Below are 22,271 nucleotides of genomic sequence, written 5' to 3'. Positions count from 1 at the left end.
TCAGGTTACCACCTTAATCATATTTTCCTCTGAGCTGTGCTGAGCGAAACTGAATGGGAACAGGCAAGAGGAGGTGGCAGAGACTAGGATAAAGGGTGGAAATTCTCATCCAGAGTGCAGCGATGGAAGCGTCTGTCTGAGGTCTAACCAGATTATAGCGCTGAGAAGCTTCCTAATCATTCAAACATGGCTCACACACATCACACAAAATCACTGCCATCTCAGAGAAGATAGTTAGAAGGAAGGAACAAAGACCAGGAAAAGGTGCAGAAGGAGGGGGAAAAGAAGTGGAGAGATGAAATGGAAAGGAAGATAAAAAGAATGTAAGAAAGGAAATGCAGAAACACTAAAAACAAAACAATGAAATACAAAACAATAAGGAAAAACTGAGTATGAAACAGAAAAAGAGAGGAATGTGAAGGGAAGGAAGAGATTAGAAAGAGGAAAGGAGTGGAAAGGAAAGGAAAGGAAAGAGGAAAGGAAAAGAAATGGAAAGGAAAGGAAAGGAAAGGAAGAAAAGGAAACAAAGAACAAAGGAAAGTCCACTTACAACTTCTTTTTAAATTGTCTAATATGCTTAATTGTATGTTTTATTATGTCTCTATTTACCTGGATGCCAAGTAAAACACAGCGTAGATTACTGGAGTTCTTTGGGTCTTTAGCACTCATCAGAAACACATCCTCTGGAAGTAGAGAAATAAAGAAACATTTTGGAGTTACTAAAGAGTGGATAAACACACATTAAACTCTATTATTAGCATCCTGGAATGTTGCCGGGTGGGATTTGCAGTATTAACTATTGCAAGTTTGCCCATGTACTTCGAGCATCCCTACATCTTGGAGTGCATAGAAGTAGAAAATTGTTTCTGAGTGGAGACAGCACACCATGGATGCTGCCGACTTAGATATTTCTACATTTCCCACAAGATTCCTTCAAATATACCATTTTGACTTTACATTCAAACTCTTATATCTATATAGTTATATTGAGGCTAGCATTCTTTGCAAACATTTCTTACGTGCAGTTCAGCAAAATATGTGTCCTATTCGTTGAGGCAGGAACAAAGCATTGGGGCTTGGCTTTCAAGAAGGCTGTCCATTTGTTCATCTAGACTCCTATATCCACCCCATGTCATTCTGAGAAAATGCAAGCATTTCTAGTCACAGGTCTTCTGAAAAAAACATATTTTATAATGCTGACATTACTACATGTCTACTTGTGCATTGTTTATGTTTCTGTATGTGATGATACCTCATACAGTTGTCCTATCCTTGGAGATAGTAGCTTTGCCTATATGTTCATCATCCATATGCATTCTCTTTGAAACAGAGGAAGATCTTGTCATCTTCCAGGATTATAAGCTCTGTAGGGGATCAGGTGTATTCCTAGAAACCTGGGGTCTGGAATACACCACGATGCACTATTGTGGCTTCAATTTGGAAAAGTATGAAAGAAGATGCAGAAGAAATTGAGTTATTTCAAACCCACAGAAATTACTGCACACTTCATTGAATCCCTTTAGCTGTTCCAAAATAGGCCAAGACCTCAGTGTAGCTACAGTTACAGGAAGTCACTCTTACCCAGCCGTGACTGCTCTCTCTTTTGAGAAATAGAGAATGTAACACGTCCCCACACACGTAGGCGCTGCACGCTAGCGGCATGCGATGCTGCATGACGCCCAACAGGATGTGAAACATAAACAGCCAGACAGAACATTTACCAAGCGAGCTTACTTCGCTCATGCACTGAGAGTGTGTAACTGTCCGTGAGAGGCGTAATGACAATTGCAAACATGTCATTCAATACATCGACCTGCTACAAAAATGATTAAACTACTTCCAGCCAAACTTTTGAACGTTTGCTCCATGCGCTGATCTCTCTTTGAAGTGCAGGAGAATATTCATCAACAGCCATCAAGCTTCCATTGTCTAGAAGATAGCGAGATATTCGCGGTTTCTGGCCTGATGAGGCTTTGATGGAATATCCGCGTGACTAACTCTCCAAACAACACTGGATCTTTTGTGCGTAAGGGAGACAGCTTTCAGAACTGGCTAAAAAGAACTAACGTCCGGCGTATCCGTAGTAACAGATGGCGAGATTAAGGTGAGATAGGCGCTTCAAAGCGCACCTTTCCCCGCGATCATGGGAGGTATTGATGGCATTGGGCGCTGACCCTGTGTGAGGGGCTGAAACAAGAGCCACTTGCAGGAACAGCTGAGAGAAGCGATTTAACTTCGCCCAGGAAAACACTGACCGACTTCTCCTCACTATCTTGATGTGCCATTCCTTTTGTATTTCCATAAGTCTGTAAAATGCAGATCGATGTCTAGAAGAAACACTCCACACACTCGCCAGAGCTAATCTCTCCTGCAGACGGCCACAAAGAAGGTGCTTCTTTCTCTCCCGCACCGATAGTAGGCACATGCAGATTGTGCGAAAGGACATAAATCTATGCTGAAACAAAAGAAAACTCCATAAATTTATGCATTTCTTTCCTCTACTACATTTACTCTTGGTAGACACATGCTTAGTAAAATAACATATACTGTATGATGAATTCACTCAGAGCAGCTGAGGTAGAAATTGAGTGCTAGGATAAGAAATCGCCAAAGGGTCTATAGAAACACATGGACAGACACATATTCAGAGCATATGTAGAGGGTCTTTCTAAACTCCTTAAAAATACAAAATAAGAGTCTGAGACAATATTTCAACCAGAATTGGGCAACATGACTTAACACTACATCACATTATACTGAAGAAGCTTATTAATTTCAACTGTTTTCTTTGCTCTCTACACACATTAGCAATAAATCAGTTACTTAACCACGTCATCTTAAATAAATTAAATGTCACTCACTCGTAAAGAAAGTCAATTGATAATTTGCTGAATTAATCAACATTTTGGAACAAACTAATAGCGTTCAGTAGCGAAAGTGCTCTGAGAGGCAATCACATGTTGTGTTCCTGAATAATCAGTCTTTTTGAACTAATTGGTTAATTCGTTCTTGACCGAACTAGCATTTCAACTAACTGAATGGAATGATGAAGTGAGCCCACGATAAGTCGCTTGATTGATGAATGAATTTTTGACAAATCACAGTGAATAATTACTCAGCAAATCACCCATAAGAAATCACTTGATTAGTTCCTGAACTGATCCACATTTTTTTAAAGAACAAAACACAAAGACAGTCACTTGACTGAACTTATAAATCAAAATTGTTTACAAAAATTAGTTAAATGAATAAATTAACTCAGTGACTTATTCAATTTAAGACTTATTGAACAAATCTTAAAAAAAATGAAATGAACTTATATCTTTAATAATTAAGTCACTGATTCATATTATGGTGAGCATTTTCTCAATCTCATTGTAAAACATTTTGCCAAAAAGTTAAATAAAATCAACAAATAGTTTATATATTCAATAATCCAGTCCTAAGTTATTCATAAGACAGCATCTTTTACCATTTAGCCATCTAGAAGATCATGCTGCTCAGTTCTGATTGGATGATGTGGATTGAAGTGTTCGGAAAATGGCAAAAGTCTCATCCCCATGAAGTCTGCTGATGTTCCAGAATATAGCTCTCCATCTGACACATAAATAAGAGCGAGCATAAAATCTCAAATCAGTTAACACTGATTCTAAATCTTTAAAACCAAAATAACACCATCTCTGATTAGCTCACCAATCAGGAGGGACGAGGACTGCATCTTTGGATCATAGGGACTTTTCCCACGCCCGCTTTCAAAGTAGCTGGCATCCAGTCTGAAGATGTTGTCCTGCAGAAAGGGATAATGAATTAACCAACCACAGCAAGGTTTGAATAGTAAACAGATGAGGTGAATGTCAAAAGAGCCACTGGAAATGTTGAAAAAGTAGTCAAAAGATGCTGCTTTGGAAAAAAACATTCATAAAAGATTTTACTTTAGATTTAATCTCTCTAAACAGAAAAAAACTGCACTCACTTATCTTCTATTATATTTAGTGTTTTCAGGCCATGATTAATTTGAGGAGATCAAATCTGGAAATTCACTGACATTTTTCCACCATTTAAAGGCCATCTCATTTCTCACAGTTAAGGCACTTTCTAAATAAATACACTCAGTGCTTTGTGACGCTCTCATTTTCTACTTCACTGGTCCGAAATTGTCAACAGTGGCAGACCTTTGTAGCCAGATAGCCACCGTTCATTTCCTTTTCATGCCTTAGAGATATTTTACGTATGCGCATGAACGAGTGGCTATATTTTACCGCCGCTGCTTTCTGACAATCCAAGACAATTTAATTTGATCAATTATTAATATAAAGTGTATTTGTGGTAATTCTGCTCGCTTGCTCATTCCCAGGTGTAAGAATGGTGGCGTGATGGAAAGCTCCAGAACACATATAAATGTCACGTCTGGTTGCTCTGGTTGCAGTAATACCGCACAAAGTTTGGAGCATTCTTTCTGAAAAAGACAACACAGAAATATCTATTAACCAAGATAATAATATAATGTATAATACATAACATTAAGATGAACAGCAGATATATAATGTATTATATTAAACAACCACTCAAGACATCTTAATTTCTCACTTTCAAAATCTCATAGTTTCTGCATAACTCCTCTAATGCAGTTTATTTACATATTGTAATTCAAGACAAATACTGCACATTCATTTTGAGAACATCTAAATTTATTTACGAAATTTGTAATAAATAAGTAGATGAGACATTTATGTTCTATGTAAGCCTAATATTTAAGCTTTTAGTGCCATTAATGCCTCTGAGTTCCTGCCGTTTGGTGATGGTGATCCCACCTGTTTTATCCATCTCAATGTCCCGTCAGCCAACTCTCATTAACGCTGAAAGTGTGTGTGTGTGTCTGGTTTTGATGAAAGGTAAATGTATAGCATAATGTCTTAAGGACATCTGAATCCCGGTTAGCGAGAGCCACGATGAGTGAATTGTTTCATGTGAATGAATGCTCTCTAACTCCCTTTCATTTGCAAGATATCTGGCGACCAGGTTCAATAATAATAAACCGCCACGTTATAAACACACCGCACGAACAAACACACACCCTATGTGCACGCACACCTCCTTTCCACAGCTATTGAGAAAATAAAGCAGGTCCATCTGTATAAACACTGATGGTCTCGGCCTGATGTGTGCCGTCTGAATCACGAGTTGTCATTTAAGAGCACAGGAAAGGTGTTGCCATCTATCTGTGTGCTTTCACCACAAAAAGACAGCACACGCATATGTGTGTGTGTGAAGAAAACTAAACAGAAAGAATAGATAAATGCAGGCCTGTTTCCCTCGATTACATCCAGCTCTGGTTTTGAACAAGCTATTCAAAGCAGATAATAAATGCTTATGTATAAGGCTCAGATTTTCTGGCAACATGTTCCAGTTTTCTTACAAATCCAGTGACCTCAATCACCTGCAACCGCCATGCGGCAATGCCAATCAGATCGCAGCTTCACACATGTGTGTGACCCATCTTAGTCAACCCCACACAAGGCACTTTAGTGTGTCAATGTAATGGCTTTTCCAAGCTAAAGGAAATGTGTGTATTCCTAACGTAATCATTCCACGTGCGCTATAAAATTCATCCCTTCCTGCAGAGGGAGCGTTTTAGGTTTCCCATGGCGGTATTGTTTTTAAGAGTCATAAATCAGCTCAGATAAAAGCCAAGTGTAGAGTTCACGTGAGAGAGGTGGCTGAACTGGCACTCTTCAGAGTTTACTATGTATACAAACCTCAAGTTGTAATAACTGGGTGGTGTACTGTAATTACAGTGCAACTACTGTGTAATTAGACACATATAACCCTGCTGTTTTATCTTGAAGGTCCATAAAGAAGCGGCCAAAGCTGCGAAGCAGAAAAGTGAGCGGCCACCTTCACGAGAGGAGAGATATATGATACCCTTTCAGATAAGATAAGCAAAGAGTGTTGGGGATTGCGATTTAGACACATCTGTAATTACGTGCAATGCTAACAACACAGCAGTGACTAATTTCATTCATACATGAGTGAAGCCATGAAAAAGATAATAACAGTATAGGGCCTGTCAATGTCAAAACCAATGCGTAATTTTTAAAAAGTGCAGCTCCTGTTGAATTAGCCACGTATCAATCTGGAAAATGTAAAAAAAAATAAATTACCAGGGTTTACATGATTAATTAACAGAAATTAAAATAAAAACTTCACTGTAACATTAGTACAAGCTATTTTAACTTCTTGATAAAAGAACAGATGATTTTCAAATGGTAATGCTACACTGTGTCATTAGATGATGAAAATAGCTTCATTTCAGTGATTTGTCTTCTCTTTGGCTGCAGGACCTTTTTGCCTTTTAATTAATCTCCTCTCAGCCAGTGTCATGGATTTAACTGTTACAGAAAAATTATAAATTCAGTGACTCTAATCTGAAAAAAAAATCTTCACATTTCGATTAATCACATCCTCACACACACACACAAAAAGGTAAGATTTAAGATTTGTACAAATGAATTTGTAAAAATAGATTAAGTATGCACAGCGCAAGCTTTTATTTGGGATCAACTAAGCGACAGCACTAATTTATTCATCATTTATAATATTATTTATTGAAGATGACTCAACCCCTAAGTAGATTGCACAGATTTAAGCGTGAAATGGCAAAGTTGCTTTATTTCAAGATGGAGATTTGGAGACATGAATGAACAGTTACTGAAGAATGCTGCTGAGATATTTAACCCTCCTCTCACACGAATCACCCAGAGCTTCGACCAAGCAGCGAGGCAGTTGTACCAGCTGTCGTTCTGGGCTTATTTTTGCCTCGGCGGGCCAAGCCAAATGTGAGAATGAAGAGATTTATAGTTGCGGAGAGCGAAATGCGCTGGTAATACCCTAATCAAGCATTAGCGGCTCGTTCGCAGCAGCTTTACGACAACTCTGTCTCCAGAACAAACATTTTCACAGCACGCAAACGCCATTACTCTGAGCTGGTGAGTTTGTGTGTATGCAACGCCAGATAAACCCCTTCGCAGCCAGTGCCAAAGCGGCGGTTCTTTCGGGATGCATGTAGTAAACATGTGACGCGTGCAGCTCATCGCAATATCAGGTGACTTTATTTAAGGGTGTATGTCTCAGAAGTAGGCCTGGTAGAGTTATCTGTAATAATCCTGCTCCCCTTCTGCCCCCATCTCAGCGGGAACCCAGCCGTGAAATTACCATCAGATACAACACACACACGTGCTGAGCGGCGCAGAGCAGGGTTGATAAATAAACCATTTCTGTTTTACAGAAGGGCCAAGGGTTGCTGGATCCAAACACAGAATATAAACTCTCGAGAGGAACAGAAGAGCGTGCGCACCAGCAAAACTCCTTCGCTAAAAGGAACCGTGATCAATCAAGCCAAAGTGCACACGCAACACCCGCCCTGAGTAATGCAGGTCACACACACACAAAGAGTAAAGGTTCTTTAATGAACGCTTTTCTTATCATGAATCATTTTTCATGTCCATGGTGCTTTAGAAAACCAGCAAGAAGCATGTTAATGGCGCTTGGTAGTTTTTCAGATCAGTGTATTGATTATAGCTACACTAAAAAAAAAAAGCGACTGAAAACAATTTTCACTTGAAATCTATGGTAGCCCGTTTCACCACTGAATAAAAATGGTAATATGGCAAATAACCCATTGAGTTAAACATTACATTTTAAAATAGAAATACTACAATAGCATTTTTTTATAAATAAAAGCTTTACACTCCTCAAAAAACTTTTCGGTTATTTTGTCTGCAGATTTTGGTAAATTAAGGATAATTTTTAAAAAATTATTTATACATATTGCTGAAAAAAAGTGTCTCACCAAGGCTAAATTAAATTATACACAGTAAAACCATTAATATTATAAATATTAATCACAATTTAACAGATCAGCAGTCATTACTTCAGTCTTCAGGGTTATATTAACCTTCAGAAATCATTCGGTTGATGATTTGGTATTGAAGAAACATTTATAACATTACCAATGTTAAAACATTTGTGTGAAAGCCACAAAACATTATTTATCAAGATTCTAGAGCATCTAACAGCATTTACTCGAATTTTTTTGAAACAGTGAAAAAGTCCTTATAGTCACTTCTGATCGGTTGCTGAATAAGAGTATTCACCTCTTTCTTTAAAAAAAAATGATAGTGTAAATTTGAATATTTCTGAAGTGAGTCACACGCCCAAAATATACCCAAATGAAGTCTGCTTGTCGCCCCGCACTTACCCCAAGGTCTTTTCCAGCCCACTTGCATTCATCGCGTTTGGAAGGTGTGGCGGGCCACGCGATCTATAAAACAAGGAAGGAGAGAAGGTGTGAGAATGTGTGCGGAGCGAACACAATGAACTGCAAATGACTGACTAAGGCGCTCGGCATGAAACCTGGCTGTAAAATAATCAACGACTGCTGCCTGCCGTCCTGCCACCTCCATCTGTGACGACGATGAAGACTACCATTCCTCTTATCCAGGGAGCACAAGATACACACACACACACACACACACACACAGGCCTACAAAGCGTTTTTCATTCTGTGTTATCTTCCTCTAAGATCTGCTAAGGTACTCTGTCTGTGAAAGTAATTTGGTTAATTGCGATAATTTGCCAAGTTCTTATCTTTAAACGATGGCATTGCTGAGGTATGCATGTTTTCTGTGTGTGTTCAGTGAAAGCCAGCTTTAACCCATACGAGGATCAATATAAAGCAAATGGCCTGCAGCCTCCAGGACAAAGGAAGAATAAAAGCACGAAAAAGAAAGAGGAAACCAAAGTAATGGAATCCAGAGAAAGAAAGAAAGAAAGAAAGAGCGAGTGAGAGAGATAGAAAGAGAAGCATTATGCTGCAGATATGATCAGGGAATGAAAAACAGAGGGAGGCAGAGATCAAATGGGCAGATGGAAAGAAGAAGAAAGTGATTGCAGATCTAGGTTGTGCAGCTAATAAGAGCGAGATGGACGTCTCTGATGACCCTGGGTTTCTCTGACACTCTCCATAAAATCCCTCACCGATCATTCTTGCTAAATGCAGGCGGAGGGAAACAGCATGAATTACCATTCACAACATATTTTACTGCTAAAATGTGACATGTTTCCAAGGTAAGCAGGATACTGAGCTTGAAAAATGGCGGGGCGCTGTTTGATTCGATCATGAAAAATAGAGTTTCCATATCAAGATGAATGCAAAAAAAAAAATATCTCAGTTTAACATCCTGTGCTGTCTAACATGGGTTCGAGGACGTTTTTGACTAATTAACTGGAATACGAAGACATTGTTTTCTCCAAATAGCATGCAACATGAATCGCTCACAATAAGGCCAGGAACATACGTTCGTCTATTTCGTCTTTCATGTTAAGGCAAGCTAGTGTGGCGTTTCACCTGTTTGACGTCTCTGTTGATGTTGACCAGGTCAAAAGAGAGGACGTGATCCTCCGCTCCAACCAGTAATCTTCCTCTCTCCTCGTCCATCAGGAACGTGTCGTAACCTGAACTGTTTGCCAAGCCAGTGAAAGTCACTAGATTACTGGATTCCAGCATTTCTGAGGGACAGAACAAGAAAAAGAAGGCTTATTATAAATTTTATAATATTCACTCATTCGCTCAAATTTTACATTTTTTAAACAAATTTTAAATAATACATATAACAACAGCACATTTATTATATAACATTTAAATTTTTAAATTTTTGATAGAATTTAATCATTTTAAATAATACATTTTAAACAACATTTTTAAAACTTTTTTAAATCTAAAATTAATACAAATACATCTTTTTTTAATATATATAGATTACAATAAAGATAAAAATACTCTTTAGAATTATTTTATTGTTTTCAGACGCCTATTTTGAAAGTCATTTGTTGCACTTTCTGCATCTTTGAACAACAACACTAATCATGTGTTTAGTTACAGTTTCTTTAAAATCACCTTGGTGCTTAGTGGACCACAACTGCATCTTCTCAACCATAGCATGAAAATTGCTGAGAAAAACACTGCACGATCGAATCACAAGGACCGAATCAAGTGTATGACCAGCTGACCCACGTAATCATTTATATGAGCTTAACACATGGCTGAATAACCAAAATTATGTGTGTGTGTGTGTGTGTGTGTGTGTGTGTGTCAGGTTTGAGAGAGTATCAGAACAGGTCTTAAACACATTGGTATACACAGCACTTTAGCACTTACATCTACATTGCTCAGTCTATATAAAGCCAGAGGGCCTGATTTAGCATTTGTGTGTATAAAACCACTGCAACATCATAATACGAGAATATGATACTAACATAGTTCGCCGAGTACATCTTTCAACACCAGCACTAAAAGCCTCCTTTAAATTTGGGTGTGTCAAACTTATTTGCACAATAATCCGAGTAAATCATGTGCAATGCACCAGCATGGCGACCACACGCAGTTTGTTAGATTGCACAAGACAAAATTAGTACTGCTTTATTTGGAATCCTACTAACTCGGGTCCAAAGGAACAGCTAATCAAGCAAAAACTGCTGTTGTTATGGCAGATACAGCCAAAGAAACTATCTGTTCGACCAGACCCTGCGAAAACGGAATGACCCGAGGCACAAAATCTGCCAAATTTGTCACTCTCCCAGTGAGCAAGGAAACAAGGTTGGATGAAAGTAAGAGAAGGCTGATGGGAAAAGTAAAGTGAAGAGGAGATGAAGTGACAATGATAAGGGAGAGGTGTAAGAGAGAAATGGCTTTGGAAAAGGAGCCACCGGCCAGAACATCTGCTCATGGGAGAGGGTGAGGTCAACATCTCTGCAACGTCTCTGCAACACGCACACGAATCATAATCAACAGTGACATGCAAAGACTGCAGCTCCTCTCCAGAGCCCAGATCAATCCGCTCCTATAGTAGCCATCTGCGTTTCTCGCCGCTAAGATTCTGGACATCTGTGTGGTTGTGGGAGAGGGAGAGCGCGAGCGAGGGAAAGCGTTAAGGAGAAACAGACCATCCTTCCTTTGCCTGTGTCAATAACGCTGCATATCAAATGTAGAACAGCGTTCCCGCAGGACCCAGTGCCGAACGGGCACGGTTCAGTCTGTCCGTTCCTGCTCTATTCCTTCTCTGCATCTAACGCCAGACTTTCATTAAGCGATCACAAGCAATATCCAGATATATAAACGGATGCCAGGCCTGTCTGACAGACTCCGGCTGAGTCAGAATACTGAGTAAGTTCTCTTTTATGTAAGAAGAAACATACAGGGGCCTTTTTGTCACGCTGAATGGGTTTATTTAAACAAGGTCGGATGAGAAAAAGACCAGAATTTCATTGGTTAACTTGCACTACCGTTTAAAAGTAAATAAAAATAATAAATAAATAATTATGAGTCTACTTTAAACTTTTTATTCTTCAAGAAACTTGAAAGAAAATGTTTTCAACAATAAGAAGAAACATATCCACAGCAAATTTGCATATTAAAATGATTTCTGAAAGAGTTGTGTGACACTGACGACTAGAGTAATGATGCTAAAAATGTAGCTTTTCCATCACAAGCAATACATTAAATGTTAAAATACAGTAAACTAGAAAACACGTATTTTAAATTGCAATAATATTTTCATGTTACTTTTTTCTGTGTTTTTGAATCAAATAAATGCAGCCTTGGTGAACAAAAGAGACTTGTAGAAACTTATGAAAGGTTGCCAAACAAATAAAAGAATTGGACTCTCTGGGTTCAGAAATGTAATAAACCCTGTGCGAAAATATTTGACAGCAGTATGATTTGTCATCGTACTTGACAAATCAGAATCAAGCATCCCAGGGAACGGTTTAATTAATTGACAAGCAAACTTGGGTAAGATAAATCTAATATCTATTCTATCTATACATCTAACCCAGGACATGAAGAACATGAGGAACTCAAGTACTGTATACAGTAAAGTTTCTTGAGTACAAGAATCACCACTGAAGAATCTAAAGGAATTTCTGCATTTTTAATAAGGAATATTATTAGTCAAATGTAGATTATATTCGGAGAATAAAAGAAAACCACATTGATTCCTTCTTGCCAGACTTCATGGGAGTCCTGAGAGAACATAAGAGGACATCCTGGAAAGAGACTTTATGTCATCTTTCTTTTATTTTTTCACTCTCTCCTGATTTTTCTCACTCATCTAGACTTTGCATCATTTCGTGTGCCCAGATATTCTTATTCTTAGCTCTTTTTTCTCTGCCAGTGTCTGTATTACTGCCATTAGGTGAACTTCTCTAAAGCCTCACTTTCCTGCCATTCTGGCTCAAGATCTGACGGCTGCGTCTGGCAGTTTCTACTATTCCCCGCTCAAAGTGAGTGACTGGTGCTTGAACTCTGAAGACCAGGCACTTTTTTTTTTTTTTTTTTTTCTTAAAATGCTGCCTTGGCGAGACCATCACAAAAGGTAGTCGTCATATGGTCCATGATCACACAAACACACACACTTTATCCAGAGATACATCAACCTGGATAGGAGCTTAGAGTAAATGGAGTGTGAGATTTAAAAAAGGAAGCTTAACAAATGTCTCCCGCTCTTTCTCAGTCTGCAGACTGAGAAGTGTGCTATCAACTCTTCATATATCATACAAAACTCTCTCATACGCTTGATTTATAAACTGCAACGTTTTCATCCATACGCCTCTGTTTCTTATAGTTGTTGCACAAAGACTAAAAACCAATACTAAACAAAAAGTAAAAACACACACGAGTTAAAGTTCTAAACTTAGAATTGAAAATAAAACACTTCTTGAAACACAATGCAAAATGGAAAAATCAAAACCGAAAACAACAATATAACTGTTTGGTTAAATAAATAATACTGAGAAAATGAAACATAATGAGAATAATGAAAAAACTTGGGAGTTTTCCAATGAACTCAGACATGTACATACATACATGGAAATATATTCAATAAAAAAAATATATATATATATACATATACACACACACAGACACACACACACACACACACACACACACACACAGTAATAAGAGGTTAAAATAAAATACACAAAAGGTATATAAGTATTTTCTTTCTATAAATGACGTCTAATCAATTAGCTGACCAATTAAGTGACACATGCATAAAATAAAGGCTGATTAAAAGGACAAAAATGTAAAAAGTATTTTCCAGCACAACCCACATGACTTAAGATTGAACAGACCAATGTAAAAATATGTAAAAATGTAAAAAATAATAATACACAGTCTGTTTTGTATTTTGGTGAGGGTGTACAGTCATGTATCTCAGCATCTGTGTGTGTGTGTGTGTGTGTGTGTGTGTGTGTTTGAGAGATGAGAAAATGTGTGTGCATGCTGCTGCCACTGTGCTTTAGCTCTGCCTCGGGCTACCAGCCGCCCCAGGAGAGCGAGGGAAGTGAGGAAAGAAGGAATAAAAAGCGAAAGAGTGCTGCAGATGGTTTTGGGCGCTACCTGTTTATTTAAGCCAGAACAATGGCGCGCTTCAAAACACACGTTGTCGATCGTGACACGGTTTTGGCAAAAGTTCTCCTTCTCTCTGTTCTCTCAATGGGCTAAGTGTGTGGTTCGGTCTTGTCGGTTTTGTGCTTGAGAGAACTTAGATTTTAGAAACAGAGATTTGCTTAACACGCTGTTTCGCATATTGCTTCGAGCTCTGGGATATGAATAAGCCTGTAGTTTCGCTTCATTTTAACTTGCTCTCGCATGCAACCAGCCGCAGGTTTAGCTAAGTTTCCTCAGCAACCGTGCTCAGATTGACAGCTGAGCGCGGGACAACATTTAATTCCACTGACACCAACAAGAAACTTAATCACTGTGTCAAATTTCTTTATGCACATTAGTTTCAATAAAAGACGCCTCTGTATGAACTGATTTATGTCACGGCCAACTGGCTCAAACTTCCTTTCGCAAAGCCAAGCGGTGAGGAAAAGACCGATGTCTGCTTTTCTGCAAGACGCATATGGCGTTATAAAGATAGATGTGTTTAGCTTAAAGGAATAATTTAACTAAAAATTAACAGTGTGTCATCATTAACGCCACATTATGTTATATATGTATGAATATTTAAAGAATATTTCTGGCAACTGTTTTCCATGTAAATGAGGTCTGGGAATGTCGGTCTTGACAATGACAAAAAAAAAGCACCATAAAAATATCTTAACAGTGCACACCATAAAGGTACTTCTACCCAAAAATCTGAAAAGTTAATATTATTACATCTTGTTTTGTTTATGTATGACCTCATATAGTGCGTACAGACTTGGTGTAAAGTGTACGGTCCATAAGGATAGCTTTACATTTTTTGATATATATAAATCCCAAATGATTTAATTTCTTAAAGTGCCCCTTTTTATGGATTTTTAAAATGACCTTTCATCCAGCGTGTAACACAGTGAATGAAAACATCCTGCAATGTTTTAAATCTGTTTTAAAGTGCACCGTGTATAAAGATGTCTTTAAAAAGAAAGAGTCGACTCAGAATTGTTTAAACGAGTCATTTTGAAAATGAAATATCAGCATATTGCCCGCCACTTTAAATGAAAATGCAGATTCATTCCACTTTGAGAGGTCAAATCGGCTGAAAACAAAGCAGCACTGGACTCAAAAACTTGCTTTTATTCTTAAATGGAAATGAAATTGACCAATCATTGCAGATGGAGGTGTTAGGAAAAATGAATCGTTAGCAAATCATTTGATTTATGCACATTATAAAGCATTTAGCGGCTTTCCATGCAGTTTAATCTATGAACAATCAACAATCAAAATATGAAACCATAATAGTATGGTTTTCATAAACCATAATAGGAGCACTTTAATTTTAATTGAATTGCAAACTATTTTCTCTTTCAAAAAGAAAACAAAATCATACAGGACTAAAACAAAGAGCTAAGAAAATAAATCACAAGGCTTCACAATTTTCTCTGAACTATTCTTTTTAAAATGAACTTTTGCAGTTTCTTTTAAATATAGTGGTTTTAATTTATAAAAATAAACTCTTTTAAAATGCAAGAGACCTAATTAAACCGAATGAGTTTTTGAGCTTAAAACATAAGCATCTGTGCCAAAAATCTAAATGTCATGTTGTCCAGTGGTCGCATTTATGCACTTTCTTCTGTTGCACTCTAAGCCTGAAAGTCTGTCTGTGCACGCCACTGAAAACCAGCGCTCTCGCTGATGTCCTTTGTTGCAGAATGCAACACAATATTAGCTTGCGACCGCATGAGATTCCTGCGTTGCCCTGATCCACAGAGAGGAGAGAGTATGTGGAACCGTTTAATTACCCCTGAATCTGCTCGCGACATGACGGGTGAACCGCAGAGTCTGTTTAAAACTGGCCCCGGCCACAGACCGTGCAGAGAAAGCACAATCCGCTCTCCACAGCTCCAGATGACACACAAAACACAGCACATGTACAGAGAGTGAGACTGACAGCCAGAGATAATGTGACATTAAAACAAATAGCCAAGAGAGGAGAAAGTGCTGAGAGAGAGCTACTTGCACATTAGTACAGATCTTTTATTCACTTCCAGTCCTGCTTTTGAGGATAAAATACGTCCCTTTCAACTATACTGACTTGATCTGACAGAAACATGGTCTTCACAAGCACGCTTTAGACTCGTGAGCAAATCATTCTTAGGAACCGGTTCTTTTAATTTAATTTAAGTCATTTGAAAAAACTTTCTCATATGTTCAGTTGAATCAGAGTTTACAATTAGTCATTTTTAGAAACATTTTAGCACATTTGTAAGGGTCTAGAACCAGTTCTAGTCAACTAAACATTAGGGTTGTTTAGTATATATATATATATATATATATATATATATATATATATATATATATATATATATATATATATATATATATATATATTAAGATTATTTGAGATTAACTGCATTAAAAATAAAAGTTTTTGCTTACATGATACATGCGTTTGTATACTTATGTATATATAAAGCCACACACATACTCCATATTTTATGAAAATATTTACATGCATGTATATTAATAAATTTATATGAATATAAATGTGTGTGTATTTATATAGACATAAAATATACATAGAATACACAAATATATCATGTAAACAAATACTTTCATTATGGACTAATCATGATTTTAAAGTAATAATAAAAAGGAACCTCCAAAAATTCTACTTTAGGAATAAAAGCCCATAAGTAAATACTGATTAATTATGATTTATTTTTCTTTTTTGTGTGACTGCAGCGCTAACAAACAAAAGCACACACACCCAAACCAATAACCATAGCCACTTAAGTCTTTCGAAATCTGACTCGTCTGGAAACGCTTGTCTGAGGACACCATTGAAATTCAATAACAGGTGCACCACTTCCCAACACACTGCACTCAGTATCTAGTCAGTAACCTAATACACAACATATGACACACAGGTGTAAACACACACTTCATCTGAATAATAAAACAGCCTGCTTATTAATAACTGTGTGTTATTAAGAGGAAGCCACGGCAAATGTGCAAATCCCTGAGGCAAGTGTTTTCTGAGGGTCTTTAAAAGCAGTCTAATGTCTAATGTCTAATAGGCCAACAGGATGTGATTCGCAAAAAGGTTAATAGGGACGAAGCCCTTCCACAGCCACGGAGTAAATAATTCATGCGACAGAAAGACTTCAGGTGACCTTCAGGTTTCTTACAGAGCAAAACAGAGCAAGAGAGTGAATGAGAGGAAGGACATCAGAAAATAAACACACATAGAATCAGAGATGAAGCTTTACCAGTAACAAGCTACTTTTCCAAGAAACAGAACACTATAGACAGCAATATACACTATCAAATGTGTACAGATGTTTTTATTGAATCAACCCATTCAGATGTTTCAGTAAAAATAAATAACTCACATAATAGCATTCTTTGTCATTTAAAAATTTTAAAAAGTCAATAAAAGAATCAAAAGTTAATTTCAGCTGTTGAATATGGAGCCCATGACATGCAGAAGACAAAAATTTATTATGGCAGCAAATGAAGAAAATCGCGTTTATTAATTTTTATAATTAACAGTCATATAAACTTCACAATTCTCTAAGTTTAGTTTAGTTGTATTGTGGTGACTAATTCAAACAGAACAAAAAAACAACTAAAATGTGTGGAATTTTTTTATTATATTTAGTTCTGTCAAACAGTTCATCATGATTAATCGCATCAAAAATAAAAGTTTTTGTTCTTTAACAACTATCTAAAGTAGCTTGTAGCTCAACAAAACTATATTTTAAAAGTAGCTTCATCGCGGAAATTAGAGAAGACATAGAAAAAGAGACAGAGAAGGGGAACGAGACTGAGACAATGAAAAAGAGAGAGGTCTACTTCTGGTGAAGAGGGTGAAAACAGACAGGCAAGAGACGGATGCAGATGAGGCCGTGAGAGAAAGAGAAACCAACATCATTCCCAGCCTCTCCATATAATCATTCCCATCCACCCCAAATCCTGGCCCGGCGCCAGCTTGCACTTCACCCGGCAGCCAGCGAACAGCCCTCTATTATAGGATGCCTCCAGTCTGCGTCCAGTGCGGTCGGGTGCGGAGTGTCTATTTCGGAAGATTTAGGCTGAATTCCGACGACTCGCAGTCTCTCGTCGTCCCAGTGTCGCCCATCCCAATCAATCCCAGGAGGCCATGGGGCAGGGTAATGAAATGGGAAGCCTGGTAATTACGCTGTAGTGAGTAATTATCAGGTTGTTTCACAAGCACTTTAAAGTCCCCGACGCACCGTTTTACCAACGTGTGACGGCGGGACGGCCCTTTTCACAAAGGAACCCCCCTCTCAGAGGCGTGTGTCCCCGCTCTGCCACCTGCAGGGGGCAGTGTCTTCATATGCACCGACCACCTCCACCCTAATCTGGCATCTCAGATGGTATTTATGTGGGGTTTTGGGCACACATGGACCCTGTAACCCGCTGCTAATCCTACAGTGTGAATTCACAACCTCGTAACCACAAGTTTGAGATCCGAAAGGCAATCTGACAAGCATGTGAAGGCCTATCCCACACCATACTGACAGATGAACGGGCCGCTGATAGCTCTGACAAGAGAGATTTTCACAGACGGCAGTTTAAAGCGTACGAGGGGAGTAAAGAGAAGACACAGCGCTGGTATAATTACAGGGAGGGGAAAGCAAGAGGAAAATCTATCACTCGGCCATCGTTTAACAACTAAGATGGATCTCTCCGTCTGCGATCGTCCGACTCGCCTCCCCGGAGGCGGCACGACTGAATTGCAAACTCTATGTGCAACTCATGATAAATCTGTGTGTGTGTGTGTGTGAGAACGAGATAGCCGTCCCCCTTCTCGGCGCTCGTTGGAGTGTGCGTCTCTGGAGAGCATGTCTGCGCGTTTATTTGGCTTAATTACTATGCTGCATTCACAGGGGGAGTGAGAATGAATGACACTTCACTTAACGACTATCCTCTCCTGGCCAACTACTGTCTGCCCACCGCCTTCATTAAAACAGCCGCTCTCTTCCCCTCCGCTCCTCTTTGCCACTCTTCCTCCATCCTTTCCTCTCTTCCTCTCTCTCGTTTTAACACTCAGACACTGTGTGGGTGTGAACAGCGATCTGTCGTACTGCAGAGCATCAAAAGAGCCATCAAGCACCTGTGGACTATGCCTCTCCATTACACACACACACACACACACACACACAAAACAGCTCTATCACCATGGCCAGGTGTCTAATTATCTAAGCCTGCCTCCATTCTCACACATCTTGCTGGCCAAAAACACATCAGACACATTTTCTGTCTCACACACATATCTCACTCACAATTATCAATAGGAAAACAAGTCACTGTACAGTACAAGTTACAGTATGTGGAGAGTAATAAGGACTTTACTGACACTGATCTTTATATATATATATATATATATATATATATATATATATGTGTGTGTGTGTGTGTGTGTGTGTGTGTGTGTGTTTTTATATCAATATATTATATAAATACAGGCAATTTCATGTCAGAAAATGAGACCAACATAATTTCAGTATCAAAAACAATTCTTTGTAGTAATATTTGCTCAAATTTTTTTCAATTATTTAAAAGAATTAAATAAATAATTAAAAATTATTAAAAACTTTTTCATTTACAAGGCTGTCAGTACATTTTTGGAGGTAGAAAGCTGACTTCTGACCGATATGTTGCCATCTACATGCTATAACCCTGCTGAAAAAAACTAACAAATAAACTAAATATGCTGGTTAGCATGACAGCTGGTTTGAGCTGGTTTAAGCCGGTCCTGAGCTGGTTATGAGCTGGATTTGAGCTGGCTTAAACTGGTCACGTGCTGGTCAAAAGCAGGTCCTAAACGACTAGCTCCTGCTCAGGGCCAGCTCATAACCGGCTCAGAACCAGCTTAAACCAGCTCAAACCAGCTTCAAAACATACCTAACCAGTACATGCTATTTTTTCATCTTGTATTTTTGTGTGCTTTTTGCACTCTTTATACAGTGTGTCTGGTGATCAGATTTATCTTAATATATACAAAACAATAGTCTGTTTTCTAACCAAGCATTACATAAGCATATAAATCTTTTGGTTCAGATTCAACAAATAATAGGAGGACATTTGGCATTTTATCAAATAATTGCTATAATCGTTAAACAATTTACGTATTTCTTTGGCATTGCACTGGAAAGCTGCCCTGCTCTAGAGATCCCATTTGTCCGAAATCCTATTTCACACAAGTGTTACACAAACAACAATTATCATTTGACAGGCGGCGGTTGTGTTACGTCACACAGAATTTTCAAAATGATCGGAAATGTCTGGCTTGATCTCAGTTTAAGAAGATTTACAATTTAGTAAAAAAAAAAGTTATTGCAAAAGCATCTTATTGTGCAGAGATTTTGCATAGCGGTGCAGCAGTGTTTTTATCTGCCTACTGACTTCAACTAAATCCAAATCCATTACGACATACCAAAAAACATCCATAAAGTGCACAGGTGGCATAAGTTTGGAACGCATCGTGATGACGCAACGAGAGATGTTTTCCCACAATGCTTTGGGCCATCCAAGCACAACAGCATTAACTCAGAGAGGCATGTGATTGATCACAGGTGGACCTGCATCTTTTATATATTAAAGTCTCTTAAAGTTAAACAGCACATGCAGATGCACGGAGCAACAATTGGTTTATTAAATCCTCTCGGCTCTCTGGCTCGCTCTTTCTTAACAACACATTCTCAGACAAAAATAAATTGTCTTTTTCACTCCTCCTTCATTCTCTGTCTCTATAAAAGAAATGAGAGGGCGTTAAACGGACCCTGGTGGGGAAGTAAACCCATGCCACACACAGACCTTACAATCAACACACCAGAAGAGCAGATTCACTGACAGAACAGAAGGCTATATTTACCAAATGAGGGAGAGAGAGATCACCGCCACACATAGATGCGTATACTTTTGGTCATGTTCCTGAACAAAGAACCACAGCAAGCCGGCTAAGCTTACATTAAAAAGGGAAATGGCCCAAAATATGCCAAAAATGTTGCCGCTTGTTTCCGTGAGAGATGAAAGCTCTGGGTTACAAAGAGGCTGCTATAGTCTGGATCTCTCCGCTGTCTCCTTTAAAATAGCACAGCCCGGAGAATAACATGTTTGCCGTTACCACCATTCACGCACAGAGGCCAGCATCGCCCAAGCCGTACAGTATGAGAGAATAATGCTCTAAAATACACTATAAGTGCTGGTACGAGTATGCATACTTGTTAGAATGTGTTTGCCAATTCTTTGTGACAAAGCTAGTAAAGTCAAAGGTATTTCAGTTTTCAGTACAAGCTGAACTGACAGCGGTTTTATGGCACTAAAACGTCCCACTCGTTTCTCCCTTTCATGTAAAAAGACAAAATTCTAGGTTAAAAGAGACACTTGCAATGGATGTAAAAGGGAGACATCGGAAAATGTTACAACACTCACTGTTTTAATAAAGCCACAAAACAAACCATATACATAAGTTAACATGATTTCAGTGTGGGAAAAAAACACTTTCTAAGCTTTTCCGTGTAGTTACATCTAATTTCGACAACTTTGTTGCCATGACAATAGAACACCATAAACCCTAAAATGACTGTAAAAATAGCTTTACAGCACACGAATCTGTGTTAGCGCTCTTGTCTTCATTACTCACTTACAAAATGTTCACTTTAAAAATTCACCCCATTCACTTTGATAGTACCCCACTGTAACAATTTTTCCTTTTTATTTTAAGAAAATGACAGAGTCGTCGAATTATATGCTTGCTAATCAGCATGCTGTCAATTGATCTTAACATGCATTGAACCAGAAATATTCCTTTAACGGATTGCTGTAAAATCAATTTGGAGGCATGAGAAATTAGACTTCGGGCAGCAAATGCAGTCTCATTAACCAGTATACCTCATTAAGAGTTCACAAGATCTATGACAGTGTACTAGAGCAGGGTTTAGAGCTACAGGACAGTGCAACTGGAAAAAATATATAGATGAGCCAATACATGAACACATGGAAACAATCTGTCAGGGCTAAATCATATGCACGAGAGTGAGCGAGACTGACAAAGTAGACAGAAATGAAACTTCATGTGACAGTGGAGGAGCCCGAATATATATAATGGCAAAAAAGTCCAATTTGAGAATGTAAACAGATGTAAGACACGTAATGAGAATTTAAAAATGTAAAAAAAAAAAAAGCTTGTATGCATTGGTGATGGGACTGGTTGCAAAACTTACCCTTGTAGGAGAGTTTAAGTCTGGGCACGTTCTCTTTGGTGTGCTGGGGTGCAACTCTTCCAGGTAACGCCACCCCACACAACAGCAGAAAAATCCCAACTAGGTAATCCATGGTGCTGGAGCGCTGGCCTCCAGCCCAGGGGGGCTTGCAGCCCACAGTGCCCAGAGCAAAGTGCTTCCTCTGGGATAGCCGGGATCTTCGAGTCCTCCTTACTTCAAAAGATCCAGCGCCTGGAGCTTCTCCCCAAGGAGGCAATCCGAAATCAGATCCCAAGCGAAGCAGGAGACGAGGGTTCACATGGCTCCATGTGGGGGCGTTTCACTGGTCGTGGGGGTAAATGTACTCCTCAGGGATGCGTTCTCGGACCCTGGTGGGGAGGACCGGTATATGGGATTGTGTGTTTGTGGGAGAGGTAGAGTTTCTGTAAGGGATCCGGCAGACCCTCTCTCTCCGCTCCGGCTTCACGCACACACGCTCTCACACACTCTCTCAGACTGCTGCTGCTTGTGTCCACGGCTCAGCCTGAATG

At 38.7% G+C, this 22,271-nt stretch overlaps 1 pseudogene; it reads right to left on the bottom strand.

Annotated features, from left to right (window-relative positions):
• Positions 1-21,914, bottom strand: LOC122342836 (annotated as a pseudogene).
• Between the last annotated feature and the right edge of the window lie 357 nt (positions 21,915-22,271).

Source organism: Puntigrus tetrazona, chromosome 4 (assembly GCF_018831695.1).
Source record: "Puntigrus tetrazona isolate hp1 chromosome 4, ASM1883169v1, whole genome shotgun sequence".
In the NCBI taxonomy this organism is placed as follows: Eukaryota; Metazoa; Chordata; class Actinopteri; order Cypriniformes; family Cyprinidae; genus Puntigrus; species Puntigrus tetrazona.
This window is presented reverse-complemented; position numbering and strand designations above follow the sequence as displayed.